Here is a 19,339-nt window from a genome sequence, read left to right on the forward strand (position 1 = left end):
TTTGATTTATTGCAATATTTTATTTTTACTTTTTTTTTTTTTTTGACAGGCAGAGTTAGACAGTGAGAGAGAGAGAGACAGAAAGGTCTTCCTTTTCTGTTGGTTCACCCCCCAAATGGCTGCTATGGCCGATGTGCTGCACCCGGCGCGCTGTGCTGATCTGAAGCCAGGAGCCAGGCTCCTCCTCCTGGTCTCCCATGCGGTGCAGGGCCCAAGCACTTGGGCCATCCTCCACTGCACTCCCGGACCACAGCAGAAAGCTGGACTGGAAGATGAGCAACCGGGACAGAATCTGGTGCCCTGACCGGGACTAGAACCCGGGGTGCTGGTACCACAGGCGGAGGATTAGCCAAGTAAGCTGCGGCACCAGCCTACTTTTGTGTTTAATCATGAAAACTTTCATTTATTTCTGAAATAATAGTTTTGGCTGCTTTCCTTAAGAGTGGTTTGGGGACAGCATTTTGCCTAGTGGTTATGCCTGTGTCCCATATAGGAGCAGTGGGTTCAATACCTGACTCTCTTTCTGACTGCAGTTTCCTGCTAATGTAGACCCTGGGAGGCATCAGTGATAACTCAAATGATTTGGCTCCTGCTCCCCACTTGGGTAACCTGGATTGACTTTCTGACTCCTAGCTTCCACTCTAGCCCAACCCCAATCATTGCAGGCATCTGGGAAGTCAACTAGTGTTTTCGAGTCCTGTCCCTGCCTCTCAAATAAATAAATTTTTAAGGAAATATTTTTTGTGTTGACACTGTGGCATAGTGGGTAAAGCCACTGACAACAGTGCCGGAAATGCCTTATGGGCACTGGTTCAAGTCCCGGCTGCTCCACTTCCTGTCCAACTCCCTGCCAATGGCCTGGGAAAGCAGTGGAAAATGGCTCAAGTCCTTGGGCCCCTGCATCCCTCCTAGGAAACCTGGAAGAAGGTCTTGGTTCCTGGCTTTGGATTGGCTCAGCTCTGGTCATTGCAGCCATTTGGGGAGTGAACCAGTGGATGGATGAACTTTCTCTCTCTCTCTGGCTCTACCTCTCTCTCTCTTTCTGTCTCCCTCTCTCTGTGTGTGTCTCTCTCTCTGTAATGCTGCCTCTCAAATAAATAAATACATCTTTAAAAAAGGAAAATATTTTGAAGCATTTTTATTTATTGTTTTTGCTTCATGTATATAATTATTATTTCTTTTTCTGGAGATAAGGAATTTGCCACTTTTTTCATCCTCTCTTCCTACTCTGGGATTCTAAGCTCTCATTTGTTGTTTATATATAAAGTATCAATTAGTGCATATACCCATTTGTAAAACAATCATTTACATTTTTATTTTTATTTCTAGTTACTTTCATGTTTTAGTTCAGTTCTTTCTAGTGTCAGTACCCAATCATAATTTTTGGTTAATCTTTAATTTTTCTAGGATATGTTTTAAATATTTTATTCAGTAATTGCCCTTTTTTGTGATATATGTCTAGACTTCTCACATCCAGAAATTTCTTTCTTGCTTTCATTCCCAAATGGAAACCTGAGAAGAAGCTGGAATGGGAGTAAAATCTTGGGGTCACAAACTCTCTCCTATGAAGTCTATGTGTTGCTTTTTGTCTTCAGACACTCTGACAAGAACAGGTATTTAAGACCTTGAGATTCTTATTTCTTTGGAAGTGCCCTCAGTGTTTTTGCTCCATTTCTGTGGATTTCCCTACCCCAACTTAGAGTCTCTTTAATGACATTGCTAGATCAATGCAATTAAGTCATCCGACCACATGATGGTCAAGACCTACCTTTTGATGGAAATCCAAATAGCTCACTGTTCGTGTTCTATGCTTGTGGAAGTGCAATTTTGGAAAGAGAAAATGTCACACCCCTACTCCTGGTACCACCTTTTCCAGAATTCTGTCCAAGGGGGTACATACATGGTCAACTTTTCCCTTACATAGGTCACCCTGGTGACCATGTGGTAGAGAAGACTGAGGAAACACTGGAGGCTGGGAGACCAGGTAGGAGAGTGTGTCATAGTCTAGCAAGTAATAGGAGGACAGTAGTGATCAGCATAGGAGAAAGGGAATGGAATTAAGTACACTGTAAAGTAAAATCCACATGATTTTGATTCATTGAGTTTTCTGGGGAGGGATGCATAGACTGCTGATTAGGTACCCAGTTAACACTATCAATTAAAATAGGGGCAAGAGAATGACCAATTTAGTTTTGGTCTCCTTTTAGTTTTATCTATAGGAAAAAAAGAACTATTTTATTATATTTTCTCTTAGTTTCCTCTTATGAATTTGTCAAATTATTTCTAATCTATTTGTGTGTGGGTTTTGGGAATGAAGTGTGACGATTAGTTTAAAAAAAATCAGAATTTTTCAAATTTGTTCTTTGTTAACATTGTTTTTCATATGTTAATTTTATTTTTACTTCAATTTCTACATTACTTCCATAAAATATATCCTTCATATAGTTTTTATCATACTCATTTATACTTTTTTATGGCTTATGTATTTGAGACTCAGAATACCATCAACCTTTACAGTCTAAACAAGTACATAAATTAAGATCCAATAATCATAGTAAAAGCCTTGAAAGTAGGTGAGGCTCTGAGCTAATAATACAAAAAAAATTCTGAAGGAAAAGCCAAGTAATTATAGAAACTATTAGTCAAACTGAAACTTATTATGTTATTTATCATTACTTTCACTGATAAAAAATTCCCTGTAAGCTGTCACAAGTGATCCACACCACACTGGAACTTGAAGCTGATAAAAAGAGGATGTCGAGGACTTCAGAATACTGTGGCGGAGCTGAAGACATTGTTCCTTCTATTACCAGGTCAACTGGCATTTAATGAGAAGAAATTTTGTATTTCTTATTTTTTTTAAGAATAAAATTTTTAAAAAATTACAGCAAAATAATACATAATTTTAAAAACCTTTTTCTGTTTGGGCTTAATGTCTGAGGATGGGATCTTACTGTTTTGAAATGTGTTTATTCATATCATATGTGAAGCTACTTTTCAAGTTTTGATAAAGTCAGTTCTTATTTTAATTTTTTAAATTTCTTCAGTGATTTTTGACTTTATAGAGCTTTCAACTTCTTTTTATTACTAATAATTTAGTGACCAAAGTGATCGTTTTATTTAAAAAATACACTCTCACAATACCAAAGATTGTGGTGTGAAAAGTTATTACTTCAGCTGCTTCTTACCCCACATTCCATTCCCAAAATTAACCGCTATTCATAGTTGCCTGACTGGACTGCTTAACCTCTAAAAGAAAGGCTAATTCTTTAGGTAATTTAGCTCAGAGGAGAAACAGTACCTAGTCATTGGTTACAAGAGCTAAGTTTTTATATTTTACTAATTCATAAATCTGGAGATACTGAATAGTATTAAAGATGTTTGAAGCTGTTCTCTCTAGCAACAGTAAATATCTGATTGCTGCTGAAATAACTAAGTAAACATTTTTCTGTAATTTATTCTCCCTCCTCTGTTTTGAGTAAGATCATAAACTACTCTTATTAAAAGAGGAACTTCTGTATTTCTACTAAATATAGCATGTTTCACTATTCATGTCAAATCAATATATCATTGCAGTGATTTTTGTTCTATTTAAAGATGAAAAAATGGCTTATCAGTAATACTCTGTTTTTCATCTTAATAGAATCCTTTTTAGGCCATATAGTCCAATATCCCAGATTTAAAGTAGTTTGTATACACCCAACAGGCAAGGCCACGACTTTAATCACTTCCTCACCAGCACTTCAATTATGCCAAGCACTTTTTAATTATCCTGCAGCCCACAGCCTATTCTTAGGAAAAAGTCTGACTTTTCCAGAGGCAGTGTACTCCTCTGTGGCAAAAAGCAACTCACCACTTAGCAGCCCCACCCATGAGAAAGCTCTGTGAATTAAAAGCTACTAAATTAAGCATGTATTTTTACCAGCTTCAATTTTAAAGTCAATTTTGGCATAAAAGTTGAAGTCTTTTTTCGAAGCACAAAAATGCTTTGTTGGCATTTCATGGCATTTTCAGAATGAAGGTTTTTTTTTTTTTTTTTTTTTTTTTTGGTTGTCTCTTTTACAAAATTAAAGTCATTTTTTATAACATTTTATTTCCTGTAGGGAATCTATTTAATCAACTTGCTTTATCTCTTTTTAATTTTTATGCTATTTAAAGAAGTAAATTATGAATCAAGAACAATGATAGGAAAGAGCATAGGTGTGAGTGCGGGCTGCAGGGTAGACAGGCAGTGTTCAGGGGCAGAGGAAGTGTTGGGGGAAGCAGAGAGCTGAAGTGTAAGCCAGCTCAGTGTTTAACTCAAATATCAAAACCGGGAATCCAAGTCAAAAATTAAGAGAAAAGAAACCTGCATAGAGTTATTGTGTTGCTTTACTATTTTTACTTTCTAGTAGTGGAAAATCCAATCTTCCCAATTAATTCAAATATGTAGAATAATACAAAGTTATTTAAGAAAATGCTCATAAAAATCTAATGCTTATGAGAGATACTAATACCACGTAATAGGTTCACTCAAAAAATAGTCAACAAGAACCTGCGATGCACAGGACTCTGTCTATTATGTTATCAGGTAGTTCTGCTGCTTCTTCTTTCTTCTTTTTAAATATTATTTATTTGAAAGGCAGAGTAACAGAGGAATGGAGGGAAGGAGAGAAAGAGAAAAAGAGAGAGAGAGACAGAGAGAGATCTTCCATCTGTTGGTTCTTTCCTCAAATGGCTGAAAGAGCCAGGGCTGGGCCAGGCCAAAGCCAGGAGCCTGGAATTCCATCCAGGTCTCCTATACGGGTGGCAAGGTCCAAGCACTTGGACCATCATCTGCTGCTTTCCCAGATGCTTTAGCAGGGAGCTGGGACTTGAACTGGCACTCGTATGGGATGCCAGTGTCATCGCAGATGGTGGCTAAATTCACTCCTCCACCATGCTGGCCCCAAAGGTGGCTTCTTATGGCAAGAACAAGGCAGATGGGTGCAGGACTTTAGAGCATGGTAAGGAGTGCAATAGAAACCACTGGAGAGTTCTACTGAGCAACCATCACAATCTGTGTGTTTCAAACTCTCCCTGCGGCTGTTGGGTGCAGGCTGGACAAGAGTGAGAGCAGATGCAGTAGAGCAGTTAGGAGGCAGATACACTTGGCATGGGGTAGGAGCTGTGTGAGTGGCTGTGTGATGAGTAAGTGAATGAGCCAAGATGTCAGAATCAGCCAAGAATGAGTGTTGTTTGGGTCAATGTGATGGCAATGGAGATGGAATGACGTGGACAGATTTGCAACATATTTCGGAAGTAGAAACATAAGACCTTGATAAAGGATTGGAAATGGACATCTCAGTATGGGATGGAGAGGGCTGAAGAAAGGACTGACTCCCATCATTCTGATTTGAGCAGTTGGGTAGTGGTGCATGCAGTTAAATCTGGACAAAAATTGGGGGGAGTATATTTGGGAGATGAAAGCTTCTGTTGGCTTAGGTATATCTGTGATATTTTCTCATGATGATTTTGGAGAATTGAGATGTATATTTGACTACATGGCTTATAAGGGAATTAGATGTATATTTGACTACATGGCTTATAAGAGGGGTCAGGGCTGGAGAAATAAATTCAGGAGCCATTGACAATTTCTCAGAGATACACAGTGCAGACTTGTTTATTATAGGCTTGCAAAACCAACTTAATTGGCTGTGAAATCTTGTCCAGCAGAGGGAATGATCAAAACAGATAAAAATATACAGATGCTATTTATATCATGGCATTGGATGAGGTCTGGCTCGTGAGGAAAACAGGGCGAGGAGAGCTTACAACATTCCTGACAATGCTTTAGCTTTGATGCCATCAAAACAGCAGGCACTTCAGAAAAAATGCAGAATAGTTTCCAGGTGTTTGTAGAGTTCCTTTTTTTTTTCTTTAATTAACAGAGTATTTCAAATTCATCTTGGCCCAGAACACTCTCTAACATCAGAGTCACATAATTTTCAATATCTTCTTAGAAGAAATGGTATTCATTTCTGAGATTGTACATGAATCTCTTGTAGTTTTTTAAAAAAAGATTTATTTATCTGAAAGACAGTTACACACAGAGAGAGGGAGAAGTAGAGAGAGAGATCTTCCATCCTCTGGTTCACTCCCCAGATGGCCCCAACAGCTGGGACTGGGTCCAGCCAAAGCCAAAAACCAGGAGCCAGGAGCTTTTCTGGGTCTCCTACATGGGTGCAGGGGCCCAAGGACTTGGACCATCTTCCACTGCTTTACGAGGAATGTTAGCACAGAGCTGGATCAGAAGTGGAGCAGCTGGCACATGAACTGGCACCCATATGGGACTCTGGCATTGCAGGTGGTGGCTTGACCCGTTATGCCACAACACCAGCCCCATACAATTATTTTTTTAATGCATGGCATTTTCATGGAAGAATAATGCAGGCACACACAGGTTGTGTAACATACTGAGTGTGCATGCCTTTATTAATATGGCAATTATTAAGGAAATAAGAGAAAAACCAAAAAAATTCTGCTGCTCAAGATCTTACATCATTGTGTGATGAGTATCTGTTAGCAATAATGAAAAGCTGCTTCACATTTCATCAGTGATCTGAACTGTCAGTTGCACTTGAACTTCCCATGCCTGCACACAGCTCTTGCACTTATCCAAGTTACATGAGTTACATGTTCTTAATGAAAGATAAGAATTCTCATTTTGCAAAACTTTAACAATGAAAGCAACTCACTTACTAGAGGGCAATGTGAAGGTCTGGTCACTGATGAAGATGTGACCTCGTTGACTGGAGGTTAAGCACAAGACAAAATAGAAACACTTCAATCATGTGCAATATAAGTGGCCAGACTAGTAAGTAGGATAATTTCAGCATAGTGATGGGTGTAAACGATATTTAGAGATATCTGTGGTAACGGCAACGTAGGATGAAAATATCTGTGGTTACTATTGGTAATGTCACTTGTCTGCTCATAATAATACGATCTGCTGTCTGCATTCAGAATTAAAGGAAATGCTAAACATCAGTTGGAAGTTAAGGAAAATAAAGACTTGATTTATTTTCCCATCTGTGTTTTTGCTTGCATTTATAGACTATAGAAAAAAAACTGAAACCCTGAAACCCTGGTTTAAAAAAATATGACTATTAAAATTTTTTTTAAGATTTATTTATTTATTTGAAAGACAAAGTTCCAGAGAGGTGGAGGCAGAGATAGAGAGCTCTTCCCTCTGCTGGTTCACTCCCTAAATGGCCACAACAGCTAGAGCTGCACCGATCTACAGCCAGGAGCCAGGAGCTTCTTCTGGGTCTCCCACATGGGTGCAGGATCCAAGAACTTGGGCCATCTTCTACTGCTTTCTCAGGCCATAGCAGAGAGCAGGATTGGAAGTGGAGCAGCCAGGACTCAAACTGGTGCCTATATGGGATGCCAGCACTGCAGGCGGTGGCTTTATCCACTATTCCACAGCGCCAGCCCTGGTACTTTAAAATTTAATATGTTACAGTTTGAGGGGCTTAATATATAACACCCTTCTCTTTGCCGTCTGAATTTAGAACACATTGAGAGAAACAGATACAGGAATAAAAAATACAGAAATTAAACTGAAGACTTTACTGGTGATAAAGCTATCTGATCAAGTTTGCTAAACCTCCTCCCTAATGAGGCCAGCTTAACTTTATGTCTCCACTGTCCTTCAGGAGTAGGTCCACATAAGGCTCCAACTCTCTGATGATTGGTGGAGCCCAAAGAGAACTCAGAAGATGCTGAGTCACTCATGCATCCAACAGGAAAGCCATTATACTCACTATGGGGAGATGTAAGGGTGACGAGAGATGGAGGGTGACGAGGGATCGGCCAGATAGACCATGGATATAGTTAATGGTGGCCCTTTCAATTTCAGGCAAACTTCCTCATAAACATAACACAAATACTCAGCATTTCACTGGTTCTTATTATGTTTAAATTATTTTCATGAATGACTGTAGAACAATCTATTCTGACCTGTCAGTAGATAGGGAAAGATGCCTCAACACCATTAGATACAGAATATACTGCTACCTATAAGATGTTGATCAGGAGGTCCAAGATGACCAAATAAGGAAGAGATGTGCTGATTTTGATGACAGGAAGCTAACAGGAAAAAAAAAAGCAGAAGAATTGCATTCTCAGGGGACAGTTGTAGATAAATTTGTAGTGGAAATTCTACATACAGAACAGAGATGTTGTGGAGCAGTGGAAATGTACAATCACATTGCAGTGATGGGGAAAGCGCCAGTGACTCCCACAGCCAGTGGCTGGAGAAGATGCCATATTGTAGGAGTGAGGTAAGAGGAACCTACAGCAGCCCATGTCACTGATGATATTGCTTGAGGGAGAACTTCATGGTTCCCACTGACTTTGAAGTGCTAGAGGGGGGCAGGATGCCCACCTAACCCTGTGAAGGGAGTATATTGCTTTCCTCCCCAACCTTCACCAAGGTATCCAGTGACCAGCAGGGAACAAGCACAGTTTTTAAAAAAAATTTTTTAAGAATAAAGATTTATTTATTTATTTGAAAGCTAGAGTTACAGAGAAGGAGATCCAGAAGAGAGAGAGGGAGGGAGGAAGAGAGAGAGTGAGCTCTTCAATTTGCTGACTTACTCCTCAAACGGCCACAACAGCCATGGCTGGGCCAGATGAAAGCCAGGGGCCAGTAGCTTCATCCAGCTCTCTCATATGGATTCAGGTGCCCAAGTATTTAGGCTATCAGGAAGCATTATCTTAATAAGATGAATAGAAGCTTCTATGGCCTCCACACAACTGGGAGATTTTATTGGAGGTATGAGTCTATGGCTCCCAATGACTTTGATTCTGACCTGAAGGGCTGGTGAGAAAGGGGTGTCCACTTAGGTCTGTGAAGCTCTCTCTTACCCTCTATAAATGTATCTGAATTCAACTTGCCAGGAGGAGCACCAATCAGCTTATATCAGGCAGGCAGCTAGCTCTGGGAATGCCATGGCTCTCTCCCTGCATGGGGGAGACTTGTAGGGCTGAGTGTGGATCCATGCTCCATGTGACCATGGAAATTCTGTGACTGTGTGATAGGGCATGGAGTGTGGTTGGGTCTTTGGGCAATCATTGTGTCTGGCTTTAGACTCAGAGTTCCTTGAGTACCTGGGGTGAGTCAATGCTAAAGGTATAATGCCCACACTGAAGACTGCACAGATTCTTTGTGTGGTCCATGCACCTGTGTGGGTGGAGTATGTAGTCACCGTGGACTCACCCTAGGCAGTTGGATCACCTTAGCAGAGAGTGGGTGAGGCTTTAATTATGCTAGCTGATGAGACCAAACCTCCCACTCCTGCTGAAGATAGAGAACTACCATGTCCAACGTTGGTGGCACTCTGGACTCTTGCCCCACATTTGAACACTGGCCAGTACATGACTCTGGATATCCACTAAAGGAGCAGATACTCCTCCAAGCTGCAGAGGCATAATTCAAATATAAAAACCCTCAGGGGAAAATCAAGTAAGTGTTTCCATAAATTCCTAAAAATAAATGTAGAAATACAAGAAACATGAACAAGGAAGACAATATGACTCTCCAAAAGGAACACAACACTTCAATATTAGAATGTGAAGATGGACAGATTGATGAAATGCATGAAAAAGAATTCAAAATAATGATCATAAGATTACTCAAAACACAGAGAAGCAAATACATGAGTTAAAAAATCCATACATGACATGGATGAGAAAGTCTTCTGGGAGATGGAGACATTGAAGAGAAATGAACAAAAGTATTAGAAATGAAGAATTCAATATGTCAAATAGAAAATACAGTGGAAAGCATTAACACAAAATGATGGAGAAGAAAGAATTTGGAAATATCTCAGTCAGATAGAGAAAAAAAGAATAAGAAAATAAAAAAACCAAAAATAATATTCAGGATTTATGAGGTTCTGTCAAACAATCAAACATACATGTCTTAGGAGTTTCTGAAAATGTGGAAAAAGAGAATGGATTAGAAGATCTATTCAGTGAAATCACAGTAGAAAACTTCCTTAATTTGGAGAAAGATAGGGACATACAAGTGCAGGAAGCACATAAAACTCCTAAGAAACATGATAAGAAAAGATCTTCACATGACATATCAAACTTCCAAAAGTAAAGCATAAATAAAAGATCCTAAAATGTGCATGAGAGAAAAGCCAGATTATTTTCAAAGGATCTCCAATTAGATTGACAGCTGATTTTTCATCAGAAACCCTATAGGCAAAAATAGAAAGACATAGTCCAAGTCCTAAAAGAAAAAAAAACCATCAACCTAGATTACTGTATCCAGCAAAGGTTTTATTTATAAATGAAGGTGAAATAAAGACTAACCTTGCACAGCATTTAACTTCGATAAACTTTTTTTTTTTAGTAAATATAAATTTCCAAAGTACAGTTTATGGATTACAATGGCTCCTCCCACCCATAATTTCCCTCCCACTCGCACCCCTCCCATCTCCCGCTCCCTCTCCCATTCCATTCACATCAAGATTCATTTTCAATTATCTTTATATACAGAAGATAACTTCGATAAACTTTCTACAACATGTTTATTCCTTCAGTCCCTTTCTATAAAAATCTTTTTATCCAAAAAGATCGCTTAACCTCCTGTAGCCAGGGATACATTTTCATGTTTATAGCTTCCTCCACAACTTTGTTTCCCGCCTACTAGTTCCTTCACTGCATATCCTAAAAGAATCCTCAATGCCTCTAAATTAAAGAACAAACATTGTTTAAAGAACATACATAATTTTAGCTCATAGTTACTTTAAATCAGCTTTTGAATTTGCAACAAAACAATATCAAGAGCAACATTTATTAAGTGTTTTCTATGTGCCAAACACCAAACTAGGTTTATATACATTTGGATTAGTTTATCTAATTGACAGATGAGAGGGTCAATAACATGCTCAACATTTTCCATTTTATTTCTAGCTTTTTTTTCTTTATCCTAATGCAATAGTTCTCTACATTAGAATTATCTAGAGCTCTTTTTTAAAAAAATCAGTGCCATCAACATGTCTTAAAAGTTACCCAGGTAATTCTAATATGTGGAATCATTTTATAGGTGAGACTATTAAAATCTTTCTTCCTACATGATATTTAAGAGAATTAGACAAATCTGCAACACCTGTATTGTTTTACTTTATGTAGCTTGGAAAGGGAGTAATGGGCTAAATCCTGTGTCATCCTGAAGCTTAACTGTCTATATGTACCCAATATTAAGTTAAAAGCATTTGAAAAATCAAACTTGAGGTGAGCATTTGGTATAGGAGTTGAAACTCTGGTTGAGACACCTGAACCCCATATTATAGAGCCGGGGTTTGAATCCTGGCTTTGCTCTCAATTCCAGCTTCCTGCTAATGTGCACCCTGGAGGCAGTAGATGATGGCTCAAATACTTAACACCCTGCCAAAGATGTGGGAGACCCAGACTGAGTTCCAGGCTCGTAGCTTTGGCCTGGCCCAGTCCTTATTGTTGCAGGCTTTTGGGGAGTGAGCTGGTGGGTTCCACTCCATCTGGGTTTCCCAAATAGGTACAGGAGCCCCAGCACTTGGGCCATCTTCTGCTTTCCCTGCTTTTAGCAGGGAGCTGGGTCAGAAGCAGAGTGCTGTGATATGGGACACCAGCATCTCAGTTGGAGGCATAACCCATTAGCCGCAATATTGCCCCTTGAATGTTTTATTAATCTTTTTGGCAAAGTGTTTTATCCCTCCCCTTGCCCACAGAGGCAGATGTGGTAGAAAGCTATTCACAGTCCTTGCCCACCTTTTTTTTTTTTTTTTTTTTTTACAACTGGCTTGAAAACTAAAATATTTACCTCTCCAACAATCTTTCACTAGAATGCACCATGTGACTGAAGATCTAAGTAAATGTATTTGAAATGTGGTTTTTTAAAAAGGATAAACCAAGGTACTCCTGCTCTGCATGCAGATGAGGCTTGAGCCATCTTGTAAACATGTGGGGAAAAGTCACATGCCAAGAATGGTGGAGCAGAAAGATAACAGAATCCTGGTTTGTTGATATTGTGGAGTTCATGTACCAATCCTCAATAGCCTTACATCAGCATTTCATTAATTACTCAGTCCACCCTTGGGCTTTCCGTTGCTCCCACCTGAAGGAGACACTAACTGATAACTCATCTAAACACAACACCCATTTCTTCCTTTTTAACATTACAAATCCTAGCACTTGATAGAGAACAGCTTTCTTCTCTTAGATTCAGCTGTAACGCCAACATCTGGAAAGAGGATCAATTGCCATGCCTGTAATGCAAAACTTCCAAGTAACTTTTTGACCTCCAACATGTCGTCATGGGAAACATTGATCAAACACATACAGGCTGAGCATCCCTCACTCAAAAATCTGAAATAAAAATGCTTCAAAATCTGGTATGACCCCACAAGTAAAAATTCCACACCTGATCTCATGTGATGGCTCAGCAGGCACACCAAAATGCTGTATGGATTTACCTTCAGGCTGTGTGTAAAAGGTGTATTTGAAACTCAAGTGAATTTTCAACTGGACATGGATACCATCACCAAGATATCTAATTATGAACATGCAAATATTTCAAAATAAGAAATAAATCTAAAACTTAAAACCTTTATGGCCCAAGCATTTTAGAAAATGGATACTCAACCTATAGTACTGTTATTGGAAAAAATGTATCCTGTTTTGTTGGAACTTCTTACGATTTCTTGTTTTAGTTTTTCATACAGCTCTTCCATAATTATTCTACCCAATTCTCAGCCAGTCTTGTTTGTGCATAATTCAGAGTACTAATGTGATGAAGTCTTTGTTATTTGTCACCCCTAAAGAATGGCTTGATCAATAGACTATCTAGATCAATGCTAGATTGTGATAGTGTTAGATAATCAGAAAAATACAATTGCCCTATTATAATTTTGTATATTGTAGTATAATGTACTTCATTCTAAAAATTTCATGAACATAATGCAATCTTTCGCTTATTCAGACTACATAATCAAATGAAGTAAATTGTTAAATCAGACTTATTTTCAATGAGACAAAGCATTCTATTTGCTATAGATTTTTTGCTATTTTCATTATTAATGAGAAGATCATGAGCATTCAGAGTTTCTCAAAGAGAATTAAGAAGGATTTAAGTTGTGAATAGGTGTTTTGGAATGAAAATGTAATTTCATAAGAGTGTTATTAAACATGTTCACTAATGTCTTGCACCCATGGAATTTCATATCTGTCAGAATCTATGATCCCAATTCATCCATGTGAACTATAGGTTGACAAAATCAATGCTACCAGAGGGGCCTACTCATTCATACATAGAGTTTTACTTTGTTCTCTGCACAAACATTTCCCTCAATAGTGGGTCTTTGGAATTCCTTGACTTCATCTCACAATGTGAGTTTCGCACAGATAATGAACCATTTGTGATAAAGTCCTTTGCTAAATAGATTCTCATATATTATTTTACATTTTTCTGTGTAAAGTCTCAGTAAAATTGGTACAAATCATTGTGTTATACTGAACACATTTTGGTCAACAAGGAGGAAGCATATATAAAGAGCCTGACTTGGGGGTTAGCAAGTGGCATCCAGCCAAGATCCAAGAGGAGTGAGAATCTTGCCCTAATTACAGTCAAGTCTGGCTTTGAGAAAACAGGTATGTGAAGAGGACAAAGCATTTTGGGAATCCCACATCACAGAGCAAATAGAAGGATGAGAGAACTGTTTAGCTGTTTTCCATTCCACCCATGAGCTTATCTGCATCCAACTCATTCCTGCTGCCATTGCTCCTATAATACTGGATGTCACTGGCCCTCCCTCATCTGAACATAATCCCTCCACTGTGCCTGAATCCCTTCATCAGGTGCATGACTGGATCATACTCAGGCAATATCGTGCCTCTTTCTGCTACATTTGAATGAAATTTAAGGTTTCTCAACTCTACATTGGCATCTCATCACCACCTCTCTTTTCTAAAACAAGGCCTCTTTAAGTAGTCTGAATACTGTCCACTTGAAACTCCCATCCTCTCTTATGTTCATTTCAGGTGCTCTCTGACCCACAATTCCACTGTACCCACTCAGGCCACTCCAACTTCACCAGCGGTCTCCTCCATCCACAACCCAGCAGCCCTCCATTGATCCAGCCCCTGTTCCACTCCCTATCATTTCCTGCACTACCCCATCAACTCACTGATGCTTGGAGAAGTTACCTACACAAGGTAACAGAGAGCACAGAGAGATGGTCTGGATCCAAACTTCCATTTACTTAAATATAAAGCTTATACTATCCCTGAACACGGACATAATTTACTCCTGTGCCACTTTCAAACCTAATCACTGGTCCACTGCAACTATCCTCTCCAACTCTTGTAATATAAAGAACAGATGAAAGTGTCTTCCATTCTGTGATGCCTTTCCTTTAGCATAAATGATTTTTCTCCTAGCACAGATGACCTGCAATATAAAATGTCTTCTTTTGTGCCTGCAATGGTGATCACCACCACAGTCAGTTTCTGGCATCGTTCTATTGCATGCTTTTGCAGAGAGAATTATTGGTTCTGATTTATTTTGTTTGTATTTGAATCTTCTGGTTGGACTATGTATAAAGGAAGTTATTAGCAGCTATTAGATGGCTTACAAAATTATTGGAAGGGCTAAAAGCACGAGGCTGGCCTTCTAGGAACAACTCCTAATTTCCAAAATCACTCAGCATCTGCCTGCCTGGCCAAGAATTTCACAGTCTCACTCTGATATCTTTGCAGAAAACTGATGACAAGAGAGCATTGATGCTGTAGCATGATCAACAGGCACAAAAAGGCCACCCATCCTTTCTCCCGACTCAGGACCAGCCTTGTGAGCAAGGAAACCGTGCAATTGCTCAGGGGGAGTGCAGAACAGCCCCAAGGCTGGAAATTAATGTTCTGCTATGACAATCTTTAAATTCTAAAAATCTCATCTTTAAATGTGTGTTTTGGGAGTGACATCTTTTGGGACAATGGAGTTTGGAACAATGTCCTTTGGAACATGGGAGTTTGCACTGAGACCTTGGAGTCTCAGTTCCTTCTTCCTGTCACCTCCTTGGAACAGATTCTCATCCAACAGCTCTCCTATGTCTCAGCGCCCTAGGTTTCTCCTTCTGGACTACTGTCCAGTGACCACTGCTTTCCTCTGTTGCCAGTTGTGGCCTGGACATGAGTGTGAGAGGAGGACTGGGGTTTTAGAATGAGGTACATATGCTCCCGGGAATCTCTCGGCAGGAGAGGGCTTAGTAACACAAGGCAGCAGCTAGCTTGGTCGAAGGCTGGAAGCAGCACCGGGCATTTGGTGGGTAACTTGGCAGGGATGAGCCTCTTACCCAATCCTAGTGCCTGGGGTATCTGAGCATGGAGGTGGCCCATCAATGTAGATTGGAGTGGTAGACTACAGTGTGCCTGGATGGACTTCCAGAGACTTTGCTCTTGCAGCTAATGAGAGAAAAATCTGTAGCCAGAGGACTGCTTGTGCCCCAAGTCATGAACTCAGTTAAGTGCATACACTGATACCTGAGTAGCCCCATGTTTGTGGGAATGTAACATTAAATATTACAAAACAAAACAGAAGAAATACCCTAAATGATTGCAAGACCAGAGAAGAAGAAAAACACTTTTCTTCTGCTTTTTGTACAGGGAACTATGTATTTTTATTTTGTTCCAAGCCCCCCAAATTATGTAGCTAACCAATTCTACAATTAATTTGGTGGAATTCAAGTCTTTCCTAAGGTTTGGAATCCAAATCACATCCTAAACTCTTGCTTTAAGGGAGTCTGAGAAATGCCATTTCTTGCTTTCCAACTTCAGTAGTACAGGAAGGAGACAAGAAGGCATATTAAATAAGGCAACCCACATCATCTGCCACAATTACTTCCATAATGACTCTGGCCAAAGAATGTTATCTCCAATTCAATGTGGCGTTGGCTAAGTCTGGCTTGTTTGCTCTTCTGTCACCAACTCAGGAGACAGGGCCTGTTAAAAAGTATGATCATGATATTTGTAGACTGAATTGCAAATCTCCCATTTTTATATGCTCTGGTTATTAACCTGTGCATTTACTGATATGCTTGCTTTTGTGATAGTTCATATTAGTTGGAGATCATTTTTGGTGACAAATTTAAATATAAAATATAGTGCATTGCAGGAAGAAAGTGTAGGTTTGCATTTCCAACTTAGTGATTTCTTTTCATGTACTGGGCATAGCTAATACAAACATGGTACCATATGTTCATTCCACTGTATGAATTAAATCAGTTACTACTCTAGTATGAAAGTATTCACAAGTGGTTATCCAGTCACAGAAACTACCAATATGAAATTACATTCCTCCTCGTCTTCACTTTTTAATTTTTGCAAACTGCAATTAATTTCAAAGGGAACATGTCTGGCAGAGGTATATTAAGAGTGGGCAAATCACTGACTACTCTATAGGAAAACTAGCTTGATTTAAAATAGGAGTGCCCTGAGTAAAATCAAACTTTTATTTTTCACCATTTCCAAAATGGAAAGTAAAAGTATTTCCCTCCAAATATTCTAATTAAAAAGGCTTTTGGAGTGTGTGTGTGTGTGTGTGTGTAAAGTCTTTTAAGTGTAACAATAAGTGAATGCTTTTACCTGAGATTTATTAAGCGTCCACAGTGGTGCAGTTGCAGGCTAAACGATGATGAGGACTGTTGGGAGCTTGTTGGGTGGTCTGATCTTCCAAAGCAATTCAGTAAGCAAAGTTGCTCCTCTCAGAACTTCCCTGACTATCCAAACAGTGGTATGGGTGGAGGGCTTGTTCCAAAATTCTTTAAATTTATTAAAGAGGATAAAAGAGATCTTTGGAATCTCCACCCTTAGAGGTTCTCTCAGGGCTTGCTTTGTGGAAAGCAGGCCTGATGGTTGAAGAGGTCCTGCATTAGTTCTAGTTATAACTCAGAGCATGTGAGCCACTGAATGAAAATCAGCATTGTAACTGACTGTGGGGGCCAAAGGGCACAGACTGGCCCTTGAACCAAAGCAGGCAGGAAGGTAATTTTGGGCTCATTCAGGAAACACGGAGCCTTTTATTATCCTGCTATTCTTGTCGTCTACATCAATTTGATGGTAGGATTCAGCTTAATCCATTTTGCCTCTAAGTTAAATAGTTCCATTTACAAAGTGTAACTGTAATGTCACTATAAACTGTAACTACAATAAAACCTACCCACCCAAATAATCCAGGGTAATTTTCCCATCTCAAAAACTATAAATATATTCTATCTGCAAAACCCTTCTGTTTTGTCTTTGCTGTATATGGTAACATTCACAAGTTCTGAGTATGATCATGTGGATATCTTTTAGGGTATCATTATTTGGGATAACACATATACTGTCCTAAAAATTTAAATCTGATTACTAAAATCTAATTACTACCTCTTTCCTATCTCACTTGTTATAATTCTAGAGTAGTATATTTGATACCAACTTTTTATTTTTATTTTTTAAAATATTTATTTATATATTTGAAAGTCAGAGTTACACACAGAGAGAAGGAGAGGCTAGAGACAGAGATCTTCCATCTGCAGGTTCACTCCCCAATTAGCTGCAATGGCCAGAGCTGTGCCAATCTGAAGCCAGGAGCCAGGAGCCAGGAGCTTCCTCTGGGTCTCCCACATAGGTACAGGGGCCCAAGGACTTGGGCCATCTTCTACTGCTTCCCCAGGCCACAGCAGGGAGCTGGATCGGAAGTAGAGCAGCCAAGACTTGAACCAGAACCCATATGGGATGCTGGCACTGCAGGCGCAGTCCTACCTGCTATGCCACAGCGCCGGCCCCTAAAAAGCTTATTTTGAGAGAAGGTTGTGGACTTTATTTTGAGAGAAGTTTATTTTGAGAGCCTATATAGACCAACTTACAAGTCTTCAAAAATCCTGAGGATAGGATTTTAATTAAATTTTACTTTGGTCCTTCTGTATATTTTATTGAACATCCTAAGTTATTGTGTGTTTCTGGATGTTTTTTGATGAGTCATAAGGAAACTTGAATCTGGAATGATTCAACACTCTTTAATGTTTATCATCCTGGGATTCATAGGTTACACTTTGAACTACAATATGGTTGAATTAAATAATTTTTGCTGATGAAGTTATACCCAACATATCATTTAACATATCCTAATTATTGAATGATTATTGCTGAAGTCTAAATAGAAAGGCAGGTAGCTTGTTTCAGGATTCAAACTTTAGATACAAGGACTATCCCAGATTTCTAGCCTTGTGACCTTATGACTACTATGTACCTCAACACACAGTTTTCAATTTGTCATTTTTTTTTTTCAGTTTTTTGATGAATTAGAAAGTGTAGACCTCAGAGCTCATAACCTCTCTTGATCCTGAACTATTTTCTATGGTTGCTGTAAGTGTTAGTTACAAACAGCCATGACTGTACTTGGGACTTGCTGTCCTGGTTCTTCTCATGGCTTTCTGCCTGAAATATGCCTAGCACTTCTACTGAGCATACGCTCGTGGCACTCACAATGTGAGGGGCAGGGTGGATCCAATCTTCAAAGACCCAGTCCCTGTCGCCTCTGGGCTGTGAACTTTGGACTGGACTGGGTTTTATTTAATCTTAATCCCCAGCATTTACTCCACAGCTTGGCACATAGTTCACAGTGGCAGCTGACATGTCATCAAATAGATATTTGTTTAATAATGACTTTTCTGTTCATTAATTGTTGAATGAAGAGTCAGGGAATTGAGATTCTAATAAACCCAATGACTAAGATAAAATGCTTACAGCTTCCAGTCACTTCTAAGGAACATACTGCCAATGTGTCAACAGCATTCTTCAAGACTCCAGCGACGGGAGCCACCAACTGGGCCAAGAAAAATCAAGAAGGCTTTGCAGAAAAGTGGTCATGTGAACTCACAAGTGCTGGAAGACTGGCGTCCAACTCACAATTGGCCACTTCTCTAGATGTACTTACTTCTTTTCACTATTCATTTTGATGGGCTGGCTTTCATCTGGCCTCCACAATAGCATTGGAAGGAATGTTGGACTTGTCTCTGCCCCAGCTCCAGACTGGAATGAGTGGCTGCCTGGGGAGCACCAGAGAGCAGTCAGCACATAGCACAACCCTCCCCTGGCAGGGAGGCAAGAGACAGGGGGAAGGGAAATGCAAGGCAGAAAGGGAAACTGGGGCAGCTCCTTGTTTCTAAGGAGAATTTATTTGTAAAAAGCCATTATACTTGAGAACACACTCTTGGTGAGCAGGTGTTCATGAATGTGTGCTTCACAGGAACCACATCTTGCCCTCCTTGGAATGAACCACTTGCACTGA

This window comes from Oryctolagus cuniculus, chromosome 7 (genome assembly GCF_964237555.1).
Source record: "Oryctolagus cuniculus chromosome 7, mOryCun1.1, whole genome shotgun sequence".
NCBI classification, from domain to species: domain Eukaryota; kingdom Metazoa; phylum Chordata; class Mammalia; order Lagomorpha; family Leporidae; genus Oryctolagus; species Oryctolagus cuniculus.